Here is a 14,118-nt window from a genome sequence, read left to right as displayed (position 1 = left end):
GGATCTTGCAGGTGCCCTTACAAGCTCTCATATAGGGACTCTTGTCCCTCTATTATGACTATCCAGTTAAATAAGGGAAACACCTTTTTATAGACTTGGTGCACCATTTACTTTATATTATAATATTACAATATACTTCAATATTGTGATGAATTTTTGTTGTGGAGTCTCGCCCCCCCAGATAATTTTTATCCTTCAATCCACAGTGTAATGACAAATTAACTAAAATGCCATGTCATCCAATCTCACCACCCTAAGCACCACACAATCTCACTATCTTGATTATCCCAGGCGCCCTAGCCTCAAATTCATAAGTATGTTGTCTCAACAACCTAATACACCATACATATCTGGGAACACGTGCCTTAATGGAACATGATTCACCAACCTAATAATATGGGTTGTCTAATCCAATTACACAAGCACATTGGCCTTAGAATATATAAGTGCCTTGGCCCATTGATCAAATATTTATATATAGGTAGATGCATGTGAACCTCAATAGAATTTTAGCTCACCAGCCTCAGCTTCACATGTACATGTACATTATAATTCGGGGTCTAGGTCAGGGGTGTTACAGGAAAATTGTATAAGAGTACACCACTAAATTTAGAAAGTTGACCATAATGTTGGGTATCTCCCCAAAGAACCTAGACATATTCCTCAAGTTTCTGAGGGGTCTACACAACCATCTTTGAATGGCCACTTATTCGAGAAACCAAATGGAAAACAACTCAGACGTGGATGAGAATATCATTTGTACATAAGTGCAGAAGGAGATGAATTTGAATAACCCTCAACAACATAAAGAGAACAAAAATACCATACTATTCCATATAAAAATATAGGTAAAAAACACAAAAATCGATACTTTGTTCAACTCCGGATTGTAAACGAATCTCATTGCACTAGAGGTGGTCAACAAATTGGGATGGGAAGTTCTTGATCATCCAAACCCATATCCATTGGGATAGGAAGTTCTTGATCATCCAAGCCCATATCCATTGGGATAGGTAAACAATGATGTAGAAATGAAGGTAATCATACAATGTAAAACCATATTTGCTATAAGTGTTGATTTTATTGATGACATAGAACTAGATGTAGTTCCCCTTCGTATAGTGCAGTCGTGTTTGTAAATCCCTATATGTACATGTGAGATGCAATATTCATGAAAAAACTCATCAGTACTACCTCATCAAGCATGGAAAATCCTTTACCATCAACACACAAGGGCAAGTCCAAAATTTCACTGATAAGTGCCAACCAAGCCAAAAAAATGATCATTTCTATCAAGAAGTATATTTTATTGTTTTTAAGAGAAAATCAATCTGTAGAAGAAATAGTGAGAGCGAAGTTGTCCATGGAGGGGTATACTAAGAAACATAAACAACAGTTGGTAGAGTTTCTATAGGCATACAAGGATGTGCTCTGGGATCTTAAAGGGCTACCACCTGAGAGGGGGGTGGAGCATGAGATCCAACTCTTTTCGGACTCCTTGTTGCCAAAGATTAGGTTGTACCAACAATATATTATAGAAGAAAGTGAGGTGAAGAAGTAGTTGCAACCATTACTAGAACATGGTGTTATTTGACCAACTATCTCATAGTGTGGGTCACCCATCATCATTGTTCCAAAGAAGGATGGGACTTAGTGGATGTGTATCGATTACAAGGCATTAAACAAAATTACACTTAAGAATGGGTACCCCTTACCCAAGATAGATGATATGTTGGATCAGTTGTAACAAGGAAAATACTTCAACAAATTAGACTCAAAGTCTGGATATCACTAGGTTCTAGTTAAAGAAGAAGATACTTGGAAGACCCCCTTCAAAACCAAACAATGTTTGTATGAGTAGTTAGTGAAGTTATTTGGCCTATGTAATTCACAAGCTACATTTATGAGGTTAATGAATGATATATTGCACCATTTTATAGATTCATTTTTTATAGTCTATTTGGATGATATATTAGTATATAATGCTACTTAGGATAAGCACATCTCACATTTGACGCAAGTGCTAGAGACATTAAAGAAGCACCAAATGTTGGAAAATCTCAAGAAGTGTGAGTTTGCACAATAGTCTTTGGTGTATTTGGCGTATGTGATAGGTGGAGAGTTGAAGATAGATCCTGCCAAGATAGAATCCATCATGAAGTCGTCAGTGCCTACTAATTTTTCTTAGGTCAAGAATTTTATTGGAGTAACAGAGTACCTTAGGAAATGCATAACCTCATTTTCAGCAGTAGTAGCACCACTCCATGCCATAACAATGAGTGGAAAGAGTTTCCAATGAGGAGAGGATCAACATAGGGCCTTCGAGGAGTAAAGAAGAGCATCAATCAAGAACGAATTCTGGAATTACCTAACTTGTGGCAACCCTTTGAAGTGGAGATAGACATGAGTGGATATGTTATGGGAGTAGTCTTGATGTAGGGAGGAAGGCCTATATGCTGCAATTCTGAAATATTTCACGGGGTATTTCTTAACTACCCTACCTACGACAATTAGCTTTATGTCCTAGTGCATGTTGTGAAAGTGGAAATAATATTTGATGGGAAAGGACACAAAATTTCACATAGATCACCAACCAGTATAGTACTTACAGGCCTAGAGTAAGCTACAACAAGCTAGGCATTACAAGTGGATCATGTTACTAGAACAATTTCATTTAGTGATAAAGTATAAGAAGGGCAACAAAAACAAGTTGACGAACGTGGTTTCAAGGCCACCCACATCAAAGATCACAACTTTGGTAACTATTATTCACATGGAGCCATTCACCAATGATGTATACAAAGAGGCATATTCAGATGATTGGGACTTCAAGGAGGTGTTCCAGTGGCTGCAAAGTCAGACTCATGTGCACAATGGTGACAATACAATTGACTACCATCTCCATGATGTGTTACTCTACAGGCTAGATAATTTATGTGTTCCTAAAGGTGAGCAATTGTAATTAATTAGAGAGGCTCACACCTCTAAGGTTGCAGGGCACTTTTGTGTAGAGAAGACAGTGGCCAACTTGCAGATGTATGTGTATTGGCACAAGATGCAGGAACATGTAGCTAGGTTTATAATAGGATATATGATTTGTTGTACCAACAAGCCTAATGACAAGAAATAGGGTCTATAACATCCCTTGCCTGTACCCACTCATCCTTGGGCAAGAATTTCCATGGAATTTGTGGGAGGCTTACCAAACACCAGGAAGGGACATGACTACATATTCATGGTAGTTGACAGGTTCAACAAGATGTGTGTTCTAATGCCATGTAAAAATACCATTAGCGGGCATGAAGTGACAAATTTGTTCTTTGGACAGGTCTGGGTGCACTTTGGGATACCAAGGAGCATCATTTCAAAAAGGACACAATATTTCTTCGTTCATTTTGGACTCTATTGTGGGAGAAGAGGACACAAATTTAAAGAGTTCTATGGCATTCCATCCACAAACATACAAGCAAACAGAAGTAGCCAATAAGTCTTTGGTGCAGTTTTTGTCGGGTACAATCAGGAGCATACGAAGACTTGGGATGAAAATCTAGTATATATACAACACTTTTATAACATACCAATCCACACTTCTACCAGTAAGTCCCCATTTGAAATTTTTTTGGATATTTTCCACCTTTACCTTTGGATATTGCGTATGGGTAGCAAGGATGAGTGAGGGAGGTTATTACAGGGGATGCCTTAATGGTAGAAAATTTTATTGAGAAGATCATGGAAATCCACATAAAAGTACATGAGACATTGCCCGAGTCACGAGAAAAATATAAGGCTAGGCATGATCAACACATAACAGAGAAGTCATTCGAGTGGGAGATAGAGTATGGTTACAAATAAACAAGGAGAGGTTATAAGTACCTTGTAAGAAAATCAAGGTTTTGTTATATGATCCCTTTGAAATATTGGAAAAGCTGTGAGATAACGCCTGTAGACTCAATATAACCCCATATATACACATTTACTTAGTGGTGAATGTAGAAAAATTGAAACTCAATAAGCCTTCCGTGTTAGACCAAGAAGAGGAACGTGTCCTCCATTTTGCAGAGGATTTGGCACCAGATACTCAAGTAGAGTTGACAGGGGATATAGTTACATCGAAGAGGTATAGAACTATGAGATAGGGGAAACATGACCTTTGGCAGACCAGGTTGAAATAATAGCTTATAGGCAAAGATAAATGGTACACATGAGAGAAGGTGGAGGAAAAAATTACTCACTTCATTAAGGAGAAGCTTTTTGGAACCAAAAGCCTCCAAAAATAGGGAGGTATGATTCATATTGATCATTATATTACTTTCATCCATATTTATGCTTCAAGAGTGGAAAAAGTGGAGGAATAAGTTCATAAGACCATTTTTACTATTAGGTCCTAGTTTCACAAAATGGAATATGAAACCTTTTGGGAGTTGTTTGACGCATCAAACAACATTTTTTGGGGTAAGAATTTCCCACTAATGTGTAACACCGAGAAGTTGACCTTCATGTTTTGAACACCATGATTTGAGAGGATGTCATGTCAACCCCCATTATCCATGGAAAATGGGCCACACATGTGATCATGATTATGAAAATTCTACAAGAACCATATTGTAACTCTAGTTAAGAGTTGAAGGAGTCACCTTAACCATTAGTAGGCTATCGAGTTGTGTTATAATTGGACCACTAAGAGAAAAATGGGTTCCATTCTATTCGAGTACATTTTGTTCCATAGATGAGGAGAGTAGTTGAGAGTGGATAGGGAGAGAGAAAACAAATAGGATATGTGCATTGTAGCAACTCACTGGCCACATGCCTAACTTCTTTGTACTTGCATTCATTTCCCATTCAGAGAAAGAGAGCAGAATACCATCATCTTCCAATTGGGGTTTCTCCCAAAATAATTTCCCATGTTGTATATTTTGTTAATTTGTGGTTTGTGAGTTGGATTTCATTATTCTCTATTTTTTTTCTTCATATTTTACCTATTGCATACATATGCAATAAACAATAATTGGCAAATCCAGAAATCTATGAAGAAATAAACCCTCATAGTGTAGATTTTAGTAGATTTGTTGTGACAAAATTTTCCAATGGAATTGTTGGGTTGTGTTATATTCTTTCCACGTAGTTAATAGGGGGTTTGAAGGGCACCTATAACCCCACTTAAAAAAAAATTGGTTTTGGACCCTATGTTAGGTTGGGCTGACCCACCTATGGTTTTGTGCATGATTTTCGCACATGTTTGTGGACGTGATGGTTTTCGGTCCATGGTATTGGATGCGATGGTTTTCGGTCCATGGTATTGGATGCTTCGGCATGTATAAATATGTATTGTAACATTCAAAGGAACATAATGAAAAATCAAGCTGGTAGTCCCGGTTTTTGGATCGAGGGGAAAATCTCTGTGTATATGTGTTTTATGTGTTATGATCTTGCATTGTTTATTTTCTATGTTTTAGAATTCATATGCAGGTAATTTATGTACGGGGTTAAAACCTACATTTGGTATCAGAGCTGTTTTGGCTTTAAGGGGACGCCTTCGTTTCTGAGGGGTTTCACTCGGGCTTGTGGTAGACCCCGTTCAGTGGGAGATATGTGAGATCGATTCTAGTGGTGAAAGAAGATGGTGAGCAGTGGAAAGATAGAGATCGAGAAATTTAATGGTCAGAGTTTTGAGTTGTGGAAACTCAAGATGGAGGATCTGTTGGTGGATAAATATTAGTCGATCGCGGTAGATCCGGGTACTAAACCAACAGGAGTGTTTGATGAAGAACGGAAGAAGTTGGATCGAAAGGCAAAGAGCACAATACGATTGTGTGTCTCAAATTCAGTATTGCTGAATGTATCAGGGGAAGCTACGGCGAAGGCTTTATGGGACAAGTTAGGGACTTTGTACTAATCTAAGTCTCTGGTGAATAAATTGTTCCTACGGAAAAAGTTGTATAACGTGAGGATGAAAGATGGAGACTCGGTGACAGAGCATCTGAAGGCATCTAATACTGTGGTAAGTTAGTTAGCATCTGTTGATATTAAAATTTCAGATGAAGATAAGCACATCAGATTGTTGTGTTCTCTACCAGATTCGTGGGATAGTCTGGTTATTTCAATACGTAGCAATGCAACTGCCTTGCATTTTGATGAAATAGTCTCATCCTTGCTAACGGAGGAGATGAGATGGAAAAATATGGAGAGCCAAAATGGTGATGCCTTGTCTGTACAAGGGCAGACCCAGAACAGAAACAAAAATAGGTCATCAAATGGGAGATCTAAATCTAAAGGGAGATCTAAATCTCCAGGAAAACCTGTAAAGGTGATGTGCTGGAAATGTCGAAAGGAAAGGCACTACAAAAGGGACTCAAAATCTAAAGCTCCTAACAAAGGAAAGGGATCTGATGAGGCTCCTTCTGCAAAGGCGAAAACCACCTCAGATGAAGGTGGGGATGTGTAACTTGGCTTCTTCAAGTACACATGTAGATCATGAGACATGGTTGATTGACTCAGGTGCATCCTTTCACTTCACTCCCCATAGAGAGTGGTTCTGCGAGTATGAGAAATATGATGGTGGTGATGTCTTCTTGGGGGATGACAGGGAGGCTATAATCGTTGGTCGCGGAAAAGTAAAGTTGAAGTTGCAAGGTGGAAGGGTTAGAACGCTTCCAGGTGTTCTACATATTCCTGCATTGGCTAGAAATCTGATTTCTGTTAGCGAGCTGGATGATGCAGGTGTTAAAACAGTGTTCAAGAAAGATACCTGCAAGATGGTTCGAGGAGCACTGGTATTGATGCGGGGAGTTCGGAGTGGAACTCTGTACAACCTACAACGTAGCACTGTTATTGATGGGTGCAATAGTTATGTGGTTCTTGAAAGTGGAGCAGAAAATCTAGTGGTCTCTGGAGAGAAGACCATGTTGTGGCATCAAAAGCTTGGACATATTGGAGAAAAGGGCCTTCAGATACTTCATGGTAAAGGTATGGTAGAAGGTATGAGTACTAGCTCTTTGTATTTTGATTTCTGTGAAAATTGTGTATATGGGAAGCAGAATCGGGTGAGTTTCCCTTCTGGTAGTAAGAGGGTGAAACAGATATTAAAACTTGTGCACAGTGATGTGTTTGGACCTGTGAAGGTTCCATCACTGAGTAAGTCTGTGTACTATGTATCATTTATAGATGACTTCTCAAGGAATACATGGATATATTTCCTTAAGAATAAATATGAAGTATTTGACAGGTTTAAAGAATTTAAGGCTCTGGTGGAAAACCATACAGAGAAGAAGATAAAGGTGCTGAGGACAGATAACGGTGGAGAGTTTTGCAGTAAGGAATTTGAAGAATTCTGTAAGAAGTGTGGTATAGCATGGAAGAAGACTACTCCATATACACCTCGGCAAAATGGAGTTGCAAAAAAAATGAATAAAACGTTGATGGAAAGGGCAAGAAGCATGCTCAATGGTGCCAGGTTAGGACAGGAATTCTGGGCAGAGGAGGTGAATACTACATGTTACCTGGTCAACAGGTCACCTTCATCAGCGTTGGAGGATAAGACTCCACAAGAGGTATGGACTGGTAAGAAACCCTCTCTTTTACATCTGAGGGTATTCGGATGTGATGCATATGTACATGTTCCAAAGGAGAAACGAACCAAGTTGGATAGTAAATCTGAAAAGTGCATATTTATTAGGTATAAGGATGGTTTAAAGGGTTATAAGCTTTGGAACCCAGTCACACGAAAAGTTGTGTACAGTTGAGATGTGGTGTTCGGAGAGGTGAAAGATGTCATTAAACATGAAGTCCAACGAAAGGAACCTGAGAAGGTAGAGTTTGAACTAAAAGAGGAAGAATCAAACTCTAAAACAGAGGAGGAATTAGAAGATGAAGAGCCACAAACTCCAGCTGTGAGAAGATCAGTTCGAGAAAGAAGGTAGCCTGAAAGGTATAGTCCATCTGATTTCTGTTCAAATTTTGCTTTATCTATTACGGACGATGATCCCAAAACTGTGAAGGAAGCAGTAGATTCAGAGGATGGAAAACTTTGGAAAGAGGCCATGGTTGATGAAATGGCATCTTTGCACAAAAATGAGGCTTGGGATCTAGTGGAGTTGCCGGCTGGAAGGAAACCCATGGTAGCAAATGGGTGTTCAAAAAGAAAACAAATGCAGAAGGAAAAGTGGAGAAATACAAAGCTCGGTTGGTAGCAAAAGGTTATTTCGAGGTGCCGGGAATTGATTTTAGTGATATTTTTTCTCCTATTGCCAAGGTAACTTCTATTAGATTACTTTTATCTGTTGCTACTGCTTTTGATTTTGAGGTAGAACAGATGGATGTGAAGATAGCTTTTCTTCACGGGGATTTGGAAGAGGAAATTTTCAAGAAGCAACCTGAAGGCTTTGCAGCGAAGGGTAAGAAAGAAGTGGTAAGAAAGTTAAAGAAGTCTCTGTAGGTTTTAACCCTGTACAGAAATTACCTACATACAAATTCTAAAACACAGAAAAATAAACAATACGAGAGCATAACACATAAAACACATATACACAGATATTTTCCCACTGGATCCCAAAATTGGGACTACCAGCTTGATTTTTCATTATGTTCATTTCAATGTTACAATACGTATTTATACATGTCGAAGCATCCAATACCATGGACCAAAATCCATCGTGTCCAATACCATGGACTGAAAATCATCGTGTCCAATACAATGGACTGAAAAACCATCGCGTCCAAAAAACATGTGCGAAAATCATGCACAAAACCATAGGTGGGTCCACCCAACCTAACATAGGGTCCAAAACCAAAATTTTCGACTCCATAAAGTGGGGTTACGAGTGCCCTTCAAACCCCCTATTAACTACGTGGAAAGAATATAACACAACCCAACAGTCTCTGTACGGGTTAACAGTCACCAAGGATGTGGTATCAGAAATTTGATACATTTATACAGGGACTTGGATTCACCAGAAGCAAAGCAGATCACTGTGTGTATTTTAAATTAATTGGTGACCGTGTTATTTATTTGGTCTTGTATGTGGATGATATGTTGCTGGTTGGAAATGACAAAGAAATTATCCAGGATTTGAAGACCCAATTGTCCTTTGAATTCGACATGAAAGATCTTGGTGCTGCAAACTATATTTTGGGCATTGAAATTAAAAGAGATCAGGCAAAGAGGAAGCTCTGGTTAAACTAGAGGAAGTATGTCGAGACAATACTGCAGAGGTTTAATATGCAGGATAGTAAACCGGTGAAGGTTCCTATCCCTATAGGTGTGAGGTTATCTGCTAAACAATGTCCCAAGACACAAGAAGAGGAAGAGGACATGTCCCGTGTTCCATATGCAAGTGCAGTCGGTAGCCTGATGTATGCAACGGTCTGTATTAGACCACACATTGCACATGCAGTGGGAGTATTGAGCAGGTTTATTGCAAAACTAGGAAATGAGCATTGGACAACAGTGAAGCAGGTTTTCAGGTATTTGCGTGGCACTAGTGATTATGGTCTATGCTACCAAAGGAGACCAGGATTGGATAGAGTGTTGGATATTTGTGGCTTTGTTGATGCAAATTGGGCTGGAGATCTGGATCAGAGAAGATCTACAAGTGGGTATGTGTTTAACCTATTTGGAGGTGCAACCAGTTGGATGAGTAAGAAACAATCTGTAGTGGCACTATCAACTACAGAGGCAAAATACATGGCAGCCACTCATGCAAGCAAGGAAGTAGTTTGGTTGCAGAGATTGTGTTCAAGTATGGGGTTAGTACAGGAAGCTATAAGGATAGATTGTGACAGCCAAAGTGCAATTTTCTTGGCAAAGAACCCTGCATATCATTCAAAGACAAAGCACATTGATGTTCAGTATCACTTTGTGAGGGATATGATAGAAGACAAAAAGGTGTTGCTGGTAAAGGTGGACACTTTGAAGAATACATCAGATGCATTGACAAAATCTGAGCTCTGTGAAGTTCTCTTGGTGTAGAGAAACAATGGGCATTTCAGGGCTGGGAAAATGACTAAGCTCTCTTTTGGCCCCTTGTGGAAAGAAAACAACAAATGGGAGAATGTTTGGTTGTGTTATATTCTTTCCACATAGTTAACAAGGGGTTTGAAGGGCACCCGTAACCCCACTTTATGGGGTTCAGGGCAGCACCCCGGAAAATTTTGATTTTGGACCCTATGTTAGGTTGGGCGGACCCACCTATGGTTTTCTGCATGATTTTTGCACATGTTTTTTGGACGCGATGGTTTTCGGTCCATGGTATTGGATGCTTCGGCATGTATAAATATGTATTGTAACATTGAAAGGAACATAATGAAAAATCAAGCTGGTAGTCCCAATTTTGGGATCCAGGGGAAAATCTTTGTGTATATGTGTTTTATGTGTTATGATCTCGCATTGTTTATTTTCTATGTTTTAGAATTTGTATGTAGGTAATTTTTGTACGGGGTTAAAACCTATAGGAATATCCACAAAAATTTACGGATCAAAAGTTGTAATTGACTAAGGGATAAAGCAACATCTACCATATGCTTGACAACTTATTTTTGTTTCGGTTTTTATTGAAGAAAGCAAATTGATTAATTCATTCAAGATTGCCTTCTTTGTGTTTCCTGATGCCATCACTAGGTTATCATGTGAAATAAAGGCTACACAATGAATTCATAGCACGATCTTTTTCAAAGATGTAAATTCCAACCATTTCAAGTTGATTGGAAAATATTTTCACAATGTTTAAATCGCCAACTATTTTTTCTTCCTTAGAGATCTTGAACACTATGAGTTTTTATCATATGTGTAACTTATTTCTAGTAATCTTTGCATAATAAATTCAACACAAAGTCAACCAAATATCATTTACTATCTTTTATCTAGATAAGAGACATTGAACACAAATGAATGTTCAAAAATCTCAACATAATGATATTCCTTTTTTAATCTTTCAACTTCTTGGGTCATCCATGTTTTGTGGAGATTTCTTGACTCCTTATATTAGCTCTTTGGAAGACCCTTCTATCCATTTTTTTTTCAATCCTACAAGCTTTTCTTCCTTTGTAGCTCTTCTAACTTTTTATTCTCCAACAATTATAAAAAAGTTGATGATCTAGGCAATTGAAGTTGTTCTTCATCAAGGAATATAAGAATGTTTGCTATTTGTTTTACTACTTTTTTTTTAGGAAGGTAAATTAATTAAAAAATTAAAACCTAGCTTATTTGTATCCGCTAATGCCATATTTAACTTATCATATGAAATAAAGGTTGCCATGATCTTTGTATTCAATAATGTCGTCATTAACTTATCATATGAAACAAAGGTTATATAATAAATTCATACTATGATATGTTGTTGACAAATATCTTCACTATGTTAAGATGGATACATGTTATTTATTAGTCCTTGCCTTCGACAACGTAGGGACTATGTTATAGATCTAACCCAGAAATATTATAGATCTAATATAAAAATATAAGACAATGCAAATAAACCCATAAATAATATGAAATGATTCTTTATTGATCAAACCCTTAAGGTAGGGCAACACCATATATTCACTCCTTAAGGAAGGAGAACACTCCACAAACCATATTCCTGTTCATACAATAATCCTTGACACTCTTCCTTGACATGGAGTCTCTAGCCTCTATATAGGCCTCATACATACAATACCATGGGTCATTACCACGGTTCCCTCATACCATCAACTAATACCATGGGCCCATTACATTATTACTAACTACATGTGGTCCCTTACATGATATGGGTTAACTACCTTATTTGTTACTATGGCACATCCCATTATTACATTATTACCTTGGGTACCTCCCTTGGTACCCCATATTATCCCCCCTAGATATATAACATTCCACCCCTCTTAGCATGTTTTGTCCTCAAAACATGGGAAGAACACAAATAATAAGATCTACTCAAAAGAGTAGTCCACTGGTACCATGCATGTGCATCTAGCCATCCAAGAGAGAGGTGAACCCTCGGTCTCGCTGGTGCCTCGCTCGCTTGAGATGGAAGTTGACCGTGGTAGCTCTTCAGTGTTGATGTGTAGTAGGTGGATCTTCGCTCCTCTCTATCTGTCCTGCGGGGGTTGTTGTCAGTGTGGCTAATTGGTTGCCATCTTGATGGTTGTCTTGGGGGTGATGTGGGTGATGATATGTTGAAGTTTTAACCCACGGTGTCTTTTTCTTTAATTGACCCTGCTGTGGTGCCTGTTGTGGTGTCTTCTTTTCCAATATGACTTCAACCACTGAGACCTCATCTGATGTACCTGTAACCTTTTCTGCTTCAGCCTCTGTTTGTGTTTGATTGTCGATCCTCAAAGGCCCATCATCTGATATGTCAGTCCCTGGAACATCTTCTGCTTCAGCCACCATGTACTCTACCTATTTATTGATGGAAATATCCTGTAATGTAATTTTCTTCTTTTTATACGAGAGCTTTAGGAATTTCTTCTACACATTAATATTGATAGTACCCGCAGATTCCATCCAAGGATATCCCAAAACAACATCCATATTATCCATCTCTGAAGTATAAAAATCACCATGCAACACATACTTATCCATATAAATCTTCAAATCCTTATACACTAGAACATCATCATTATCCACTTGTGTGTTTTCAATGTGTTTTGCTGGAATTTGCAATTTTTTTGCCAAATTAACATTGATGAAATTATGCTTGCAACTAGAATTTATAGAAACAATGATCTTCTCTTTCTGAATCAATCCATGAACCTGCAATAAGGATATACTAGTATGAAATAGCCCCACATGTTTCTCCTTATCTTGTTTTCTGGCATGTGACCATCTATCTAAAAGTAATGTTTCATATTCTTCATTGGGCAGGTTGTAACACTTCGTTTTTTTAAGTAATCCCCACCATGTGGCTGCCTCCTCTCTAAATAGCTCCACTACCCACCATTTCCAATTGTTTTTCCATAATGATTTCTGTTTTTTTTTATGTATTCTTCAATAGTAGGACCATTATCTTTTCCTATAAAACCTAGACCCGCCATGAAGAGGGTTTTGAAAAAATTCACTTGGCGAAAATTTGAAATTGTCACAGTTTAGTCAATATTGCTCAGAATCCATATTATGACCTGTTTTCAGAATGGAACAATCATTCTGCATCTATCCATGTGATATAAATTTTGATCCAGGCACTGGAATTTTAGATCTGTGCTGCAACTCTCCCGCCGTCACCAAAATTTCTGCAAAAAGAGCTTATTTTAAATCAGCTATATCTCCCTAATCCAGACTCCGATTCGACCAATTTTTTTTTGAAATCGGGTATTTTTTCACATATAATCCAGATCTACAATTAGATTTTGCAGATCTTGCACCAGGACGTCCAGATCTGCGCCACAAACTCGCTGCCCTAAAAAATTGTCTGCAACCCCACTGATTTTTAGATCAGCGATATCTCCTTCATGCAGACTCCGATTCAACCGATTTATTTTTTGAAATCGGGTATTTTTTCACATAGAATCCAGATATGCAATTAGATTTTGCAGATCTTGCACCAAAACATACAGATCTGATCTACAACTCGCCGCCCCCGAAATCCTGCAAAAAAAAAAAAAAAAAAATCTTCACTTTTTTGCCCAAGAAAGTGCTCCGATACCACTTGTTATAGATCTAACCCAGAAATATTATAGATCTGATATAAAAAAATAAGACAATGCAAATAAACCCAGAAATAATATGAAATGATTCTTTATTGATCAAACCCTTAAGGTAGGGAAACACCATACATTCACTCCTTAAGGAAGGAGAACACTCCACAAGCCATATGCTTGTTCATATAATAATCCTTGACACTCTTCCTTGACATGGAGTCTCTAGCCTTTATATAGGCCTCATACATTCAATACCGTGGGTCATTACCATGGTTCCCTCATACCATCAACTAATACCATGGGCCCATTACATTATTACTAACTACTTGTGGTCCCTTACATGATATGGGTTAACCACCTTATTTATTACTATGGCCCATCCCATTATTACATTATTACCTTGGGTACCTCCCTTGGTACCCCATATTATCCCCCCTAGATATATAATAGACTATAACAATCAATGATGATTTGACCAACTATTAATTTACCCTTTGACTATGT

The sequence above is a fragment of the Pinus tabuliformis genome, chromosome X (assembly GCF_031772625.1).
Source record: "Pinus tabuliformis cultivar Carrire ecotype Pingquan chromosome X, CPIR1, whole genome shotgun sequence".
Classification (NCBI taxonomy): Eukaryota; Viridiplantae; Streptophyta; class Pinopsida; order Pinales; family Pinaceae; genus Pinus; species Pinus tabuliformis.
This window is presented reverse-complemented; position numbering follows the sequence as displayed.